Here is an 18,895-nt window from a genome sequence, read left to right on the forward strand (position 1 = left end):
TAGTCGGATTCGTTAACCACTGCGCCACGACGGGAACTCCCAATTTCACTTTATTTTTATGGCTGTACCCACGGCGTACGGAAGTTCCCGGGCCAGAGACTGAATCCAAGCTGCAGTTGTGGCAATGCCAGATGATTAATCCACTGTCCCAGGCCAGGGATCGAACCCACGCCACCCCAGAGACAATGCCAGTCCTTAACCCACTGTGCCACAGCAAGAACTCCAGCAATATCACTTTTGGGTATTAATCTGAAGAAAATGAACACACTAACTCGAAAAGGTATATGCACCCCCATGTTCAGTGCAGCTTTATTTACAATAGTCAAGATATAGAAACACATAAATGCCCACGATGGACAAATGGATAAAGATGATGTGGGAAATACATACAATGGAATATTATTCAGGCAAAAAAAGAATGAAATCTTGCCATCTGTGACAGCATGAATGGACACTGAAGGCATTATACTAAGGGAAATGTCAGACAGAAAAAGACAAATACCATTTGATCACACTTCCATATGGAGTCTAAAAATAAACAAACAAAAAAACAACATGAAACAAAACAAGCTCATTAGATATGAGAGAACAAATTGGTGGTTGCCAGAGGTAGGGGGTGAAATGGGTGGAGGAAGTGAAAAGGTACAAACATCCAGTTATAAAAGAAATAAATCAAGCAGATGTAATATATAGCATGGCAACTATAATTAATAATACTGTATTGCATATTTGAAAGTTTCTAAGAAAGTAAATCTTAAAAGTTCTCATCACAAGAAAAAATATTTGTTGGAGTTCCCATTATGGCTCAGCAGAAACAAATCTGACTGGGATCCATGAGGATGCAGGTTCGATCCCTGGCCTCACTCAGTGAGTTAAGGATCTGACGTTGCCATGAGCTGTGGTGTAGGTCACAGATGTGGCTTGGATCTGGTGTTGCTGTGGCTATGGTGTAGGTCAGAGCCTACAGCTCCGATTCAACCCCTAGCTGGGAAACCTCCACGTATTGGGGGTGCAGCCCTAAAAAGACAAAAAAAAGAAAAAGAAAAAATATTTGTAACTATGTACAGTGATGGATGTTAACTAGATTTATTGTGGTGATCATTTCACAGTATATACAGATATGGAATCATTATGTGGCATATCTGAAACTATTATAATCTTAAATGTCCATATATACCTCAATCAAAATTAAATTTAAATTTAAAAAACATGAGTGCATTGATGCTGCATGTATAAAACAACAAAAATGTCTAAAATATATTATGCAGGAGTTCCCATCGTGGCTTGTGGTTAAGGAATCTGACTAAGAACCATGAGGTTGTGGGTTCGATCCCTGGCCTCACTCAGTGGGTTAAGGATCCAGCATTGCCGTGAGCTGTGGTGTAGGTCACGGACGTGGCTTGGATCCCACATTGCTGTGGCCCTGGCCTAGGCCAGCGACTACAGTTCCAATTAGACCCCTAGCCTGGAAACCTCCATATGCCGTGGGGTGGCCCTAGAAAAGACAAAATAAATAAATAAATAAATAAAACATATTATGCAAAAAGGAAGTTGCATAAAGGTGTATAAAATATAGTTTGTACTCAGAAAGTAAAACTTCCTTTACTATTTAAAAAAAAAATATATATATATATGTAGTTTGTAGAGTTCCCTGGTGGCCTAGTGGTAAGGATCCAGCCTTGAAAATGCCATGGCTCAGGTCACTGCTATGGCTCAGGTTCCATCCCTGGCCTGGGAACTTCCAAATGCCATGGGCATGGCCAAATCAATCAATCAATTAATTAATATAATAAAATAAAATATAGTTTTGCCTATTATAAAAATTATATAAAATATATGTATAGATGGAATTCTAGACGACTTAAACTAAGTTATTAACAGTGGTTATCTGAAAGTGATAAGATTACCAGAAACATATTCTTTATGTTGTAGGTTTATGTTATTAAACAAATCTTTTTAATACATATCACTTTTAAAATAATAAGAACACATTTTGAAAAATAAAATGGAGGGGTTATGGATCTAAAGGACAATTACAAAAGGATTAAGGAAATGAGAAAGCTGGAACATGCCAAAGTCAAGGACAGAGAATGAGATAATGTAATTTTACATTTTTAGTGGAGTAATTCGGGGAAATGACCAAACCCAGGAGCAAGCAGAGGGATTTTTGATGCAGAAGTAGAGTGGGAAAGAAGAGCACTAGCGATAGCCAGGGAACTGGGAAGTTAGGGTGTTGCTTGGTCAGTCCAATCACAGAGCACTGTGACCAGCTAGCAAGTAAAACAGTAAAGATAGTCCAGAAACAGACTCATGTGTATAAGGGAATTTAGTATATGATAAAAGTGGCATTTCCAACCACTGGTGAAAGTCAATAAGTAGTGTTGGGACAATTAACTACCTGTTTGGAAAAAAAATTAAGTTACAGCAATATCTCATACCATTCACAAAAATAAATTCTAGACACTTTAAATAATAAAACTTAAAACAACAAACTCAGAAACAACCTGTATTGGACAAAGACTCCTTAGATATGAAACCAAAAGCATGAGTCATAAAAGAAAAAATTGATATACTGAACTTCATCAAAATTATGACCTTCTACTCTTCAAAAGACACTAGTAAGAAAATGAAAAGACAAGCTACAGACTGAGAGAAAATGTTCGTGAAGGACCCAGAATATATAAGAACTCTCAAAACTTAATAAGAAAACAAGTAATCCAACTGTTTTTAATAGGCAAAAGATTTGAACAGACCTTATACCAAAGATGCTCAACATCATTAAGTCATCAGGAAAATACAAATTAAAACCACAATGAAAAACAATTACAAACCTATTAGGATATCTTAAAAAAAACTGACACTACCAAGTGCTGGGGAACTAGATGTAACTGGAATTCTCATGCATTACTGAAAAGAATACAAGCACATATAACTAATTTAGAAAACAGTTTGGCAGCTTCTTATACAGTTAAGCCTACATTGACTATACGACCTCACAATCCTACTCCTAGGCATTCACCTAAGTGAAATAAAAACGTGTTCAGACAAAAACCTGATGCTGGAGTTCTCACTGTGGCGCAGTGGGCTAAGGATCTGGCATTGTCTCTGTAGCGTCATGGGACATGTGCATTATCTTGATTGTGATGATAGTTTAATGGGCATGTACATATGTACGTATGTCAAAACTCATCGAATTATATCCTTTAACCACAAACAGTTAAACAGTTTATTGTATATCAATCATACCTCAATAAAGCTGTTTGAAAAAGGAGGAAGGAAGTTCCCGTCGTGGCTCAGTGGTTAACGAATCCGACTAGGAACCACGAGGTTGCGGGTTCGATCCCTGGCCTCAATCAGTGGGTTAAGGATCCGGCATTGCCATGAGCTGTGGTGTAAGTTGCAGACGAGGCTCGGATCCCACATTGCTATGGCTCTGGCGTAGGCCGGTGGCTATAGCTCCGATTGGACCCCTAGCCTGGTAACCTCCATATGCCATGGGAAGCGGCCCTAGAAAAGGCAAAAAGACAAATAAATAAATAAATAAAAATAAAAAGGAGGAAGAAACATATGAGAAAAAAAATAAGTGTTTAAAAACTTGCAGTAGGGACAGCCTTCTTAAACAAGACAAAGAAAAGAAAAGCCACAACAGAAAAGAATGCTATGTTGGACTATATCAAAATTTAAAGTTTCTAAAGATATAAAAAAATAAATACAAAGGAAAGTAGATTAGGAAATATTTGCAACATATATAAACAACTGATAATTAATGTCCAAAAAATAAAGAACTCCTATAAATCAATAAGAAAAAACATCCTGATAGAAACATGAAACATGAGCAAAAGATGTAATAAGCAAATAATAAAAGAGAATTGCAAATATCAACAAATGTATGAAAGGAAGATATATATATATATAGATAGATAGAGATACACACACACACTAATAGAGAACTATAAATCAAAACATCACTTTTTGCCTTACAGACTTTAAAAAGTTTAAGAAGATTGATTTAAAGTATTGGCAGGGGAGTTCCCGTCGTGGCGCAGTGGTTAACGAATCCGACTAGGAACCATGAGGTTGTGGGTTCGGTCCCTGCCCTTGCTCAGTGGGTTAACGATCCGGCGTTGCCGTGAGCTGTGGTGTAGGTTGCAGACGTGACTTGGATCCCGCGTTGCTGTGGCTCTGGCGTAGGCCGGCGGCTACAGCTCTGATTCAACCCCTAGCCTGGGAACCTCCACATGCCGCGGGAGCGGCCCAAGAAATAGCAACAACAACAATAACAACAACAACAACAACAACAACAAGACAAAAAAAATAATAATAAAGTATTGGCAGGGTTATAGGGAAATAGTTACTCTCATATACTGCTGTTGGAAATATTCAGCCTTTTGGTGAGCAATTTTGTACTAAATCCAATAATTCTATTCTGCATTACCTACCTTAGAGAAACACTTGCATATGTCCACAAAAAGAGTTAATGGGGGAAAAAAACAAAAAATTAGAAATTATTAGTGATTCTCAGGTTATATGTGGTAAAGAACAAGGTATTTTTTTTCTTTTTTTAACAGCCACATCTGTGGCATATGGAAGTTCCCAGGACAGGGGTCAAGTCTGAGCTGCAGCTGCGGCCCATGCCACAGCCACAGCATCAGCATCACCAGATCCAAGTTGAAGCTTGTGTCAACACCAGATCCCTAACCCACTGAGCAAGGCCAGGGATCAAACCTGCATCCTTCCAGAGACAACACGAGGTCCTTAACCTGCTGACCACAATGGGAACTCCGAGAACAAGTTATTTAAAATAAATTTCCCATCTGTTATGGACTCATACCTTTGTAAAGCAGAGAAAAAAGGAATTACTAGAAAAGTCATCATGCAACGTCATGGCGACATCAAACTGGTACAAAAGTTTTAAAATTTTTACTCTCAACTTCTGTACTTATCTCATTGTGGACAAGTGATAGCACCAGTCTGTGGAATACAGTTTGAGCAGCACTGATCTAAATGTCTATCAAGGAGTTCCCACTGTGGTACAGTATGTAAGGATCTGGCATTGTCTCTGCAGTGGCTCAGGTCACTGCTGAGGTGTAGGTTCAATTCCCATTCCCTGACCTAGCACAGTGGGTTAAACGATCTGGCATTGCCACAGCTGTGGTGTAGGTAACAGCTGGAGCTCAGATTCATTCCATTCCTGGCCTGGGAACTTCCATATGCCACAGGTGTGGCCAATAAATAAATAAATAACTGTCCATCAAAAGGGAAATGGGAATTGTCGAATGACCCAGGAATTCCACTTCTAGGTATATACCCAAAAGAATTAGCAGCAAGAACTTGAACAGATGTTGATATATCCATGTTCACAGCAGCATTGTTCACAATAGCCAAAATGTGGCGGCAATGCAAGTGCTCACTGATGGAGATATGGATAAACAAAATGTGGTATATACATACAATGGAATATTGTTCATCCCTAAAAAGAAAGGAAATTTTGACATATGTTGAAACATGAATCGAACTCGAAGATATTATGCTATGCAAAATAAGCGGGCCACAAAAAAACAAATTGTCTATGATTTCACCAATATGAGGTACCTAGAACAGTCAAATTTACAGAGATATAAAATAGAATGGTGGTTGCCAGGGGCTGGAGGAGGGGAGAATGGGGGGTTATTGTTTAATGGGGATGGAATTTTGGAGTTCTTGTCGCAGTGCAGTGGAAACGAATCCAACTAGGAAACATGAGGTTGCAGGTTCGATCCCTGGCCTCGCTCAGTGGGTTAAGGATCCAGTGTTGCCGTGAGCTGTGGTGTAGGTTGCAGATTCAGCTTGGATCTGGCGTTGCTGTGGCTGTGGTGTAGGCCGGCAGCTGTAGCTCCAATTAGACTCCTAGCCTGGGACTCTCCATATGCCAAGGGTGTGGCCCTAAAAAGAAAGAAAAAAATGAGGATGGAATTTTAGTTTGAGAAGATGAAAAAAATCCTGCAGAGGGATGGTGGTGATGGCTGTACAATAATATGAATGCATGTAATGACAATGAACTTAAAATTGTTAAATACAACAAAAAAGAAACAGACACGGGTATAGAGAGCAAACTAGTGGCTACCAGTGAGGAGAGGGAAGAGGGGAGAGGCGAAATAGGGATATGGGATTAAGAGGTACAATCTATTATGTATAAAATAATCTACAAGGAGGTATTGTGTAGCACAGGGAATACGTAACTACAGATGGAATATAGCCTTTAAATTTGTGAATCACTATGTTATACACTTGTAACTTATTTAATATTGCACATAAACTATACTTCAATTAAAATGAAAAAATCTGTTAAATGGTAAATTTTGTTATGTTTAATTTTACCACAGTTTTATTTTTTTACGCCACACACTTTTACTTTTTTAATTTTTAAAATTACAGTCAATTTACAATGTTGTGCCAATTCTGCTATATAGCAAAGTAACCCAGTCTCTCATATATGTACATTCTTTTTCTCATATATTCCATCATATTCTATACCAAGAGATTAGATATAGTTCCCTGTGTTATACAGTAATTTTTATCACAATTTTAAAAAAGAACATGAGGAGTTCCCTTTGTGGCTCAGCAGTTAACGAACCTGACCAAGATCCATGAGGATGCTGGTTTGATCCCTGGCCTCACTCAGTGGGTTAAGGATCCAGCATTGCCATGAGCTGTGGTGTAGGTTACAGACGCAGCTCAGATCCGTCATTGCTGTGGCTGTGGTGTAGGCCAGCAGCTACAGCTCTGATTTGACCCCTAGCCTGGGAACTTCCATATGCCGCAGGTGCAGCCCTAAAATAGCAAAAAAAAAAAAAAAGTGAGAAATGGAATATGCATACCAAAGAACACTATGCAGCCTATCCTATGTCAGAACCACTGATTTACTTCATTCTCTTAGTGATATTGTCAAGTGAAAAAGCAAACTGTAGAACAATGTATAATATCCCTTATATAGGGAAAAATAAACAAAAAATATATTTCTAAATATATTAGATCTGGAAGAACAAATAGCAACCCGATCACTTTGGTTTCCTCTGGGACAGGGACTGGTATTAGAGTGCTGGAAAGAAGTATATATAATATTCAATTTAAACAACAAAAATATATTCATCTATTATCTGAATAATCAAAATACCTTTTATATAAAATTAAAAGAATGATGGAGTTCTCTTGTGGCACAGTGGGTTAAGGATCCAGCATTGTCACTGCAGTGGCTGGAGTCCTTGTTGTGGAATGGGTTGGAACACTAGTCCAGGAACTTCCACATGCCATAGGCACAGCCAAAAAGAAAAAGAAAATGAGTCAACTACAGAAAATATGATATATAAAAAAGGAACAGGTGCTATGGGGATATAGAGGCATACAAGAAAGCACAGGTGCTATGAACATACAGATACCCAATCCCAGCCTGAGAAAAACAAGAAAGGTCTTCAAAAGGAAGCTGAAAGGAAAACCTAAAATGAGCCTCGAAAGATGAGTGGAAACTAGTGAAGAAAAATGTGAATGGGAGCAAAAAGATGGAGAGGGAACTGTATGTATGAAGGCATGGAAGCATAAAAGAACATAACTTTCTCTGGGAACTAGAAAGTTCATCAGACTTGAAGCATAGAATCTTTGTAGATGAGTATAGGATTTGGATTTTACACTGAAAACAATGTGAAATTTTTAAAGCTAATTTGAGTCACATCCATTTTAGAAAGATCACTCTAGCAGCTGCTGTGCAGAAAATAGATTGGACAGTAGTAGACACAAAAAGCCCACTTTGAAAGCTACTTCAGTAATCCAGAAGAGTTCCCTGGTGGCAAACAGGTTAAGGATCTAGTATTGTCACTGCTGTGGCTCAGGTTTGATCCCTGGACCAGGAACCCTCGTCACATACCACAGACACAGGCAAAATAATAATAATAATAATCCAGAAGAGAAAAGCTAAAAGGGAAGGGTGGGGGTTGATGAAAGAGGGCAGGCAAAGAACAACAAAATGTTATTTAATATTGGACATTTAAAGTTTGAGAAGGATTTCTAAATAGATGTATTCAGTAGAAAGTTGGACAGGTCTGGAACTTGGGAGAGAGGTCTGATTAGAATCATACATTTGGGGAGTTTCTGTCGTGGCACAGCGGAAACGAATCTGACTAGTAAACATGAGGTTGCAGGTTCGATCCCTGACCTTGCTTTATGAGTTAAGGATCTGGTGTTGCCATGAGCTGTGGTGCAGGTTGCAGACGTGGCTTGGATCTGGCATTGCTGTGGCTGTGGTGTAGGCTGGCAGCTGTAGCTCCAATTTGACCCCTAGCCTGGGAACCTCCATATGCCATGGGTACAGCCCTAAAAAACTAAATAAATAAAGTATTTTTTAAAAAAAATAATCACACATTTGGGAATCAAGTTACTGAAACCATGAGGATTCATTCTCTTCTGTATTATAAAACTTACCTTCTCAGCTGGGTCCTTTTCAATATCATTTTACAAGCAGACTGAAGTCTCTCAACTTTAAGGGGCGGGGGATTCTTTTCTCAACTCCATCTTGCCATCCTCTACTTCTTCATAGAAAACTTTTGAAAACACACACACACACACACACACACACACACACACACATACACACGGAAGTTCCCAGGCCTGGGATTGAATCTGAGCCACTGCGACCACGAATTTAATCCACTGCACTGGGCTGGGTATCAAACCCAGCCTCTGCAGCAACCCCAGTCTCTGCAGCAACCCCAGCCATTGCAGTCAGATTCTTAACCTGCTGCACCACAGTGGGAACTCCAAAATTTTGAAAAGTCTTCAACACTCTTCCCAATTCCCATCACTCCATGGAAATAGCTATTGTAAAGGCCACCAAATCCAACAGATGCCTTTCATTCCTCATCTTATTTTGGTCTTTAGCAACATTTAATACAGTATTAAATGTACCTCTTCCTTCCTTCCTTCCTACTTCAATTCCTTTGGTCTTCATAATAACTCATCCTCCTGGTTTTCCTCCTACATCTCTTCCCATTCCTCAGCTTCCTTTGTGAGCTTCTCCCTTCTACCTCTTACTTCCTCTATAATCCAACCAAGGAAGATAGAATATTATTGGAAAATTATTATGGAAGGGTTACAAATTCTATTGCAGATAATCATGAAAGCCTAAAAGGTACTTCTCCCATTATGAATCAATATCAAATGAACAAGCACAGCCTTCTGCTGAAATCACCCACTGTGGTAGGCTAAAGAGCCAAAGATGTCCATGTCCTAATCCCCAGAATCTGTGAATATTTTACCTTAAAGGGCAAAAGAGATTTTGCAGAAGAAAAAACACTTTGATGATGTAATTAAAGATTTAAGTGATTTAAATTAAAGTTAGGGAGATTATCCTGGTAGCTTCCACATAAACACAAAGTCTTTACAAGTGAAAGAGGGATGTAGGAAAGTCAGATGAGATGTAAGGACAGAAGTAGAAGTTTAAGTGGAGATTGCCAGCTTTGAAAATGGAAGAGGATCATGAGCCAAGGACTGCAGAAAGCCTCTAGAAGCTGGAAAAGACAAGGAACAGATTCTCCCCTAAAGCCTCCAGAAGGAACACAGCTCTGCCAACACCATTTTAGCCTGCAAGACCTACTCAGACTTTTGACCTCTAGAGCTGTAACACAATAAATCTATGTTGTTTTACACCACTGAGTTTGTGGTAATGTGTCACAACAGCAATAGGAAACGAACACATCCACTTTAAAAGGGAAAAAAAAAATGGAGGAACAAACTGAATCCTAAGGAAAAGATGGCTGGCCCAAAGAAAGCTCTGAGAACATTTTATCATGACAAGAAAAGACTCAAGGAACCTCTTCTCCAGAGTAAGTCTAGAGAGACCACATGGTGGTTTTTCTTCTATTGTGACTTAAGGGCTATTTGTCTGTATGGGCTAGGTGACTCTCCTGCTCCCACTCTCCAGAAGGTACCTGACACTAGGTTGCTTCTTCCCTTCCCTTTGGTTAACTCACATGAGGATTTCTCTAGGAAGACGTTAAGCTCACCTATAGGCTACCTCTTTGCAGCATGATGGCAGAGACCTAGAAAGAGCCAGTGCCATATAGGGACTTCCCACTGGGAGTTCCCGTCGTGGCTCAGTGGAAACAGATCTGACTAGTATCCATGAGAATGCAGGTTCAATCCCTGTCCTCGAGCAGTAGGATATGGATCCGGCGTTGCCGTGAGCTGTGGTTTAGGTCAAGCAGACAAGGCTCGGATCTGGCATTGCTGTAGCTGCAGTGTAGGCCAACAGCTACAGCTCTGATGTGCCATGGGTGCGGCACTAAAAAAGAGAAAAAAAGTGCTCGCTTCGGCAGCACATATACTAAAATTGGAATGATACAGAGAAGATTAGCATGGCCCCTGCGCAAGGATGACACGCAAATTCGTGAAGCGTTCCATATTTTTTTAGAATAGATTTACAAGGAGATCCTGCTGAATAGCATTGAGAACTTTGTCTAGATTCTCATGTTGCAACAGAAGAAAGGCTGGGGGAAAAATGTAATTGTAATGTATACATGTAAGGATAACCTGACCCCCTTGCTGTACAGTGGGAAAATAAAATAAAAAAAAAATTGAGAAGATGCACATGTCAGTGGGAAAGAGCTACATGCATGAAAACATAGGGAGTTTTCACCTCAGTTAAATACATGGAAATCTGGTTAGCCCTCGGGTAGCTGCCAAATAAGTTGCTGAGTCTTGCATCCCCATCCATCAAAGAGGGGACTTGATGCTTGGTGGGCTTATCTGGATGCTACAAATAAAATGTTTCTCCGTATAAAAAAAAAAACAAAAAAACAAAAAAAAGAGAAAAAAAAAAGAAGAAGAAGTTCCCACTGATTAGTGGATGAGAACTGGGTGTGGGGATGCTGGGCTCTGAATGGCATCCTTCTTTACAGGAAATGACCCCCCTCATCAGGTGTCCCACTGAATACAGCCAACTACTGAGATCACAAAACATCATGGACAAGACTTCAATTGAGGACTCTGGAGTTTCACAATCCTAAGGTCCCTTTATTCTTTGCTGTGTTCCAAGACAGACAGTCCTTTGAAAACAAAGAACAAAAATATATAGGTCACTCACACCATCTACGAAAATAAATTCTAACTGTATCAAAGATGTAACCAAACACATGGAAACCCTTATACAAGTATTAGAAAACACAGAGGAATGTTTATGACCTTGGCATATGAAAGACCTTATTAAACAAAACAGAAAAATCAAAAGCCAAAAAAGGAAAGACAAATCTGATCTCGGAATTTAAAATTTCTACTCAATAAAAGATACCATAAAGTTAAAAGGCAAGACATTGGGAGAAAATATTTGCTGTATAAAACAAAGAACTAATATTTTTCTTTATTTAACCGGGATAAGAAAAAGACAAACAATATAGATAAACAGGTAAATAATATGAGCAGACATATCATAGAAAAACACAAATGGCCAATAAACATGTGAATGCATGTTAAACTTCTCTCTTAATCAGAGTACTAAAAATAAACAATAAAATTCTATTTTTTACCTATACTGGCAAAATTTAAAGTTTGATAACATTCAAGAGTTCCCGTCATGGCTCAGTGGTAATGAACCTGATTAGGATCCATGAGGACGCAGGTTCAATCCCTGACTTCGCTCAGTGGGGTAAGGATCTGGCGTTGCCATGAGCTGTGGTTGTAGGTCACAAACACGGCTTGGATCCTGCATTGCTGTGGCTGTGGCATCAGCCAACAGCTCCAGCTCCAATTCCACCTCTAGCCCTGGAACTTCCATATGTCACAGGGGCGGCCCTAAAAAGCAAAAAAAAAAAAGTTTGAGAATATTCTATGTTGGAAAGAGTAAGAAGAAATGAGACCCCTATACCCTGCTGGGGGGAGCATAAACTAGTACAGCCCGTTGGAGAAACTTTTGGCAATATCTACTAAGATTACAAATGCATGCAATTTCCGATACCACTCCTAGGTATATGCCCTAAAGCAAATGTTCACATGTTCTCAAAAGGTGGGAGATCCCTGGGAGTTACCAAGACACTTTCAGGAGGTCTAAAAGATTCAAAACTATTTCCATAGTAGTATTAAGATGTATTTGCCTTGTTTACTGTGTTGACATTTATACTGATGGTACAAAAGCAAAGGAGGGAGAAAAAGAAAAAGCAAAGATGGGTAAAACTGCTGATGCCTCAGCACTTTCATCAAGGCAGTGGCACCAAACTGTACTAGTATTCACTGTATTTTTTTCACCACCACACACTTAAGAATGTCCTTGATGAAGCAGTAAAAATTATTAAATCTCCATTGCTGAGTACACAACTTTCTAATATTCTGTGTAATAAAACAGGAAGTACAGATAAAGCATTTCTGTTGCATACTCAAGTTGGGTTGTGCCAAGGAAAAGCACTTGTGGAACTGAGTTGTGAGCTGAACTAGTTACTTTTTTAAAACAACTGACAGATAAACCATGGCTGTTCAGACGGGTATTTGGCAGGCATTTTCTCAAAATGGTTACGAAGTGAGCCTGTAACTTCAAGAAAAACAATTCATAGTGTCTGGTCCTGATAAAATTCGAGCTTTCAAGCAAAAATTAAAATTTTGGAAAACTCGCACCTCCACCATAGGTTTGGCAGCTTTCCAATACATAAAGACTTTTCTGATGAGAGCAGTGGTGCTCTCATCATGTGACTTTTTGACACTGCCTAATGAACTGTGCTAATATTTGAAAGACCTGCATAACTCACTGAAACCAACATTTTCCAAATTGTCAATGTATGATGTTATAAAATCATGCACGGTAAGAGATATATTAAAGTATAGGGTAGACCAATGGATTTCAATGTAACAAAACATAAAAAGTTGATTGATATGGTTTCAAAAATCCACATTAAAAGTAATCTTTAAAAAAGTAATCTTTAAAAAACTATCACTTGTTGAGGATTGATATAGTATTAAAGAATATCCACAATTATCTGAAAAGGCTATTAAAATACTCCTCATTTTTCTAATTACATCTGTGTAATATACTTCAACCAAAACATCATAACAGATTAAGTACAGAGCAGATATGAGAATCCAGATGTTTCCTATTAACTCTATTAAAGACTTTAGACTTGCAAAAAATGTAGCACAGTTTTACTGATCCCAATAATTTTTTTTTTTTGCTTTGGAAAAGTTACTTTTCATCTAAAATATTATTTATGTTAACATAGGCTATTGCTGTTATTTTTATGAATATTTTAAAATTTCTAATACATTGAATAGTGGTAGATATAAACATGCATAAACAAATTCTCTTAGGCATGTAAAGGGGTCCTGACATCAAAAAGCTTGAGGGCCACTGCCCTAGAGAAACTCTGACAAAAAGTCATGTTCAGGAATGTTCATAGCAGGACTGCTTGTAGAAGCAAAAAAAAAAAAAAAAATTGGAAAAATCTAGTAGTCTATCAATAAGGAATGGTTAAGTAAACTATGTAATAGCCATTCTATGGCATATTATGCCACTTTAAAAAAAAATGAAGTAAACCCAATTAAAATGTTTCCAAAACATTGAATGAAAAATAGTTTCAAGATATGTACATGGTACAACACAGGGAACTATATCCAATCTGTTGGGATAGAATGTAAAAGAAAAGGAATGTGTGTGTGTGTGTGTGTATACACACATACACATGTATGTATATATATAATTATATATGCATATATATATACGACTGGGTCACTTTGCTATATCCAATCCCTTGGGACAGAATGTATGAGAAAAAGAATGTGTATATATATGCATATATATATATATATATATACATTATATATACATACGTATGTGACTGGGTCACTTTGCCGTACGAAAGAAATTGGCACAAGACTGTAAGTCAACTATACTTTAATTTTTTAAAATATATAATTTAAAATTTTTTAATTAAAAAGATATGTACAGAATGGTATATACTTTTTACAGAAATAAAAAAAAACATTGTCTTTAAAAAAACAAACAATGGCTACCTTTCAGAAGGGGGAGAGGACTAGGGTTGTGGGTAATGGCCAACGTGTACTTTAGCTCCATCTATGTGTAATGTTTTGAGGGTTCTTTTTTTTTTCAAGGAGAATGTACTAGTGTAATTAAAAATAATTAGGAGAAAGGAATAAAGTCGTTAACAGGTCAAGTCCACTGTACCTGAGGAAGAAAAGGGAAGGCTCTGAATCCAGGCTCAGAGGAACAATGTATTTGCTGCAGTGGTTCTGGACCTAAAGAGTCTAGGAAGGAGCGACGAGGGGTGAAATGACGCAACGAAGGGGATGGATGGCTCAAATGGTGGTGGCCATCCGGATGGCGGAACTTTCTGGATCAGGCACCTCCCTTACTGGGACTTAATACAAAGAAGCCTTTGACGGCTGCAGAGCCCAGCCTCTCCCACTTCCGCCATCATGAACCCCTCCTTGTTGCCAACAAATTCTTGCCCCACTCCGGGTCCCTGATCCCCCACTCCCCAGGCCACATCAGAGGAAAAGCTCGGAGCTGCTGAATGGAGCCCTGCAGGGTAAGACATGGCCCCACTAAGCGCCAGACAAGGAGACTACAGCCAGAGTCGCCGTGGCACACCCGGAGACACCCTTGAGACACCTAAGCGTGAAGGGGCTTGGGGTGATGGGGGGAGGGGGTAAGAGGATAGCTAGATTGCGGAGGTGCCGACAGTTACCAAATAAACTGAAGGAGCTCGGAGGAAACCCCGCCGGCTCTTCCAGGTACCCTGAGGCAGGCTTTGCTTTCGAAAGCAGCGCCACAGGTCCCTACTGGCCTTCCCTTCCAGCCAACCAGCAGGTCACCCTGTGGCCCACCCCCTCGACTAAGAAGCCAATCAGAGGAGAGTATGTGCTTTCCATTGCATAGGACCAGTCAGACTTTCCAGTACTTCTGACTGACATGTAGCTAGCCAACCAGAAGAGCGGAGGCCTGGTAAGTCCGCCTTCCAGCTCAATCGCCATCTCGTACTACTACTACGTCACTGTCCTCGTCTCTGTCCCTGCATGTAATCTTAAGGTTTGGAATCTGAGATAAACAATCAAGAAGGAGATCCAAGCTAGAGGAATCGTGGCCCAAGAGGCAAAATAATATTTCCCTGAGTTTCCAAGGAGGTTGGCCCTAAGGGCAGATGAGTCTTCTGTATTGAGCTGTCAGTGCGGCTCTGGGGTTGGCCTCAAGCAGTACCAACCTAAAAAAAAATATTGGTATTGACAGCGCTTCAGACAAGTGACAGCGCTTCAGATAATGTTACTTTACCACTAGGCTAATTGCTTCGTTTCCCCCAAAGCCAGGTGGAATGAAAGCTAGGAACACCCTGGCCCTTTAATTGAGATTTTTGGTTTCTCTATAGTGAGGATGCTCAATAAGCAATAAATACTGCTTCTAGGACAACTCAAATGAAATCTGGGGGGAAAATTAAAAAACCTGATAGTGGTATCGTTACAACTAATTATGCAAATTAAAACTAAGAAATACAACTTTTATCAAATAGTTTGGATAATTAATTGTTTAATATTTTTCCACTTTTAGCAAAGGAAACTTTTTTAGGGAAACAGGAAATTCTCCACTTTTGTGAAGAAACAAATTCTCATTTGCTGTAAGTGGGAATCTAAACTACATTCTATAAGAAAGTAGCTTAGTAGTACCTATCAAAATGTAAAATGCACACATCCTTTGACCCAGGGATTCTTTCTCTCAAAATCTACCCTACAGAAATACTTACAACACATGAGCAAGGTTATATGCAGCATTACTTATAATAGTGGACCACTGGAGACAAATTTCTACCAGTAAGTGAATCATTCAGTGATGATACAACTATACTATGAAACATGATGCCATCCTTTTTTAAAATGAGTTAAATTTCCATGTACTAATGTGAAAGGAAGTTCATACCATATTACAAAGTGAAAAAGTTGCAAAATAGTACATATAATATTCAATTTTGTTTTTTAAAAAAACTATATTGTTTTTTGTGTATACAAGTGTGTGGGTATTTACTGATGTATATGTATGAATATATGTATATCTTTCATATACATATATTTGTATAGAGAAATGTCTAGGAAGACACATACCAAATTAAGTTATTCTTGAGGAATGGGGGTAGGGAGAGGAACTAAGGAGAAGTCTCACTTTTCACACATTTTTGTTTTGTTTGAATTTTGTTAACTAGCATTACTTTTGAACTTTTATCACCACAATAAAACATTTCAACAAAATGGGCACTTTTGTAATCAGGTCAACAGTTATAATTTATATATTTTAAATAGTTCCATATAGTTATGAGGTGACTATTTCATTTAAAAATTTCATGTGGGAGTTCCCGTCGTGGCGCAGTGGTTAACGAATCCGACTAGGAACCATGAGGTTGCGGCTTCGGTCCCTGCCCTTGCTCAGTGGGTTGACGATCCGGCGTTGCCGTGAGCTGTGGTGTAGGTTGCAGACGCGGCTCGGATCCCGCGTTGCTGTGGCTCTGGCGTAGGCCGGTGGCTACAGCTCCGATTCGACCCCTAGCCTGGGAATCTCCATATGCCGCGGGAGCGGCCCAAGAAATAGCAAAAAAAAAAAAAAAAAAAAAATTTCATGTGGAAAGCTCTACGATAAAATTAGGGCAACTCTAAATCAAATCAACACTTCAATGCTGAGATTCAGTGGAGTACCCATGACGTGACACAAGATGTGGGCAAACAAAATCTAATCAGGGTAAGTGAAGAGTCATTCATTTCTAGGAGAGAACACTAACTGCACAATAGCAAACTCCATCACAGGGGGAAAACTGTGCTTTCACCTTTTTGGTGGCATCACCTCCAGGGTTTCTCAACTCCTTGGCAAGGGTTAGAAATCATAAACATTAGAGATTTGGGAGTTCCCTTGTGTCACAGTGGGTTAAGGATCCTGTGCTGTCACTGCTGCAGCGAGGGTCGCTGCTGTGGCACAGATTCGATCCCTGGCCCAGAAACTTACATATGTGATGAGTGCAGCCAAAAAAATAAAAATAAATAAATAAACATTATAGATTTAAGATACCTCATGTATTTAGTCAAATCCCTCATTTTATAGCTGAAAAAATAGGCCCAATGTGGTGAAGCAATTCGCCTAAGGTACTAGAGCCAGCCAATAGCACAGCAAACTCCAGAACCCAGGTTTCTATTCCAAGCCTAGTACTCTTTCTACTACTTTTCAGATCTTCCTGAGTCTTCATTCTGACTACATATGAGGAAATATTTTTTAAGCCTTATGAATATTAGACATGCCTATATTTAAATTTTAGAAAAATGCATAACAAAATAAAAATGTATATCCCTCCACTAGCACAAATGATCAAAAAAGTTGACTTATATGGACAGAAAAAAAATATATTGGTATAATAAATAACATTTTCTTAAAAAGTACACATAACTTTCTGTGAATTTTTTATTGTTCATTTAAGAATTACTGTTTTATCCAATTCCTGAGTGACCTTCAATTAGCAGTGCCTCTTAATCCTTTACCTTCAGTTTCTCTTTATCAAGTAGTTGGATGATCTATATACAAACACTTAAAACCACCATAGGAAGCACCTATTTAAAGAAAGCTTGCCATGACTTAAAGATTCCTTTATTCTGTATAATGTTAATAATTACCCCAGTTTGTCCATTTTGTAAGGAATGAGTTTTCTGTTCTCAAAAGCATAGAGAGAGGGAGAGAGAGAGAAGGGAGAAAATAAAATAGGGGAACAATTTTTTTTGTACAAGCCAAAAATAAAAAAGATAAGAAGAATGAGGGGTGGTGGGTGGTCGGGAAGGGAGTGGCAGAGAACCACAAGCTAAATTAGTCACAAAGTGTTTATATTTTAAAAGTAAACTTGAATACTGCAATGTATAAATGGACTAACAACCACCTAAAAGTCAGGCTATAATTAAAGTGGTGTCCAGTTTTAGACTCTGTGACTTAGGGACACATAAGGACCTTGGAAAGATTTCAGAATAATAAAGATAAAAGGGTTAAAAATGAGCCAAGTGAGCAAAAATTAGACCTGTTATGTGTTTAAGAAGAGAAGACCAAGGGTGACTCAATAGTCCTCAAAGATAGCAAGAAATATCCATTTCAGTGAGCAACTGGTCTGCAATTCCACAGCAAAAAAAAAAAAAATTTACTTAAATTATTACAGCATGTATTTGAAGACAGAAGTGTCTTACCTAGGATACCTCATCAAACACAAACTCCACAGAAGCCTGAAGTGTGCACCTCTCTCACTCTATACTAGCTCAACTCACCTCAAAGAAGGGTTCAAAGGGTCATTAAGGCACCTTTGGAATGTGAAGATTTAGACTTCTTTTGGATCTAGCTACTATGTTCAAAAATTTGTTTAGCCTCCATCCCCCAAGTTCCAGTGTTAAGGTTGAGCTATGAATAAAGGGTGTTAATTAGTAGTAAATACCTACATGCATGCATAAACTTGAATTCCTTATAAAAGTATGCTTCCCTTTCTCCTTGGTGTTAATAGGCTTGGATTTGGGGTTCTTTTTGGGACCCAGTTACATTTGACTCCGAAGAAAACCTGATCTGATTATTTTTTTTAAAAAGCTGGACAAATAACTAGATGTATCTGGACCTTTTATTTTATCTCTGGCATGTTTTTGTCTTCTATAAATATCTCCTGAACCAAAGTATAAGAAATAATAAGGTCTATGAGGAAAAAGAATATAATCATTTTATTTGTACCACAAGCACTCCGCTCCATCACAGCCCAGCTTTTAGCATAAGGCTAGACACACAGGCAGCTACTAATTAATACCTGTCAAACGATGTTATCTGTCCAAAGTTTTGTTACTATTTTATTCTATAGCTGCCTTTTCTAATTATTCTCTAATTCAT

General features: G+C 38.6%; 1 non-coding gene and 1 pseudogene across 1 annotated transcript; one reads left to right on the plus strand and one right to left on the minus strand.

The window, feature by feature from the left end:
* Nucleotides 1-14,997, minus strand: part of LOC125118042 (mpv17-like protein) — a 41,127-nt pseudogene extending 26,130 nt beyond the window's left edge.
* LOC125119032 (U6 spliceosomal RNA) lies at nucleotides 10,328-10,434 on the plus strand. Its single transcript, XR_007132989.1, has one exon. It is a non-coding gene; the product is annotated as a U6 spliceosomal RNA (small nuclear RNA).
* Nucleotides 14,998-18,895: the final 3,898 nt, after the last annotated feature.

The sequence above is a fragment of the Phacochoerus africanus genome, chromosome X, assembly GCF_016906955.1.
Source record: "Phacochoerus africanus isolate WHEZ1 chromosome X, ROS_Pafr_v1, whole genome shotgun sequence".
NCBI lineage: Eukaryota > Metazoa > Chordata > Mammalia > Artiodactyla > Suidae > Phacochoerus > Phacochoerus africanus.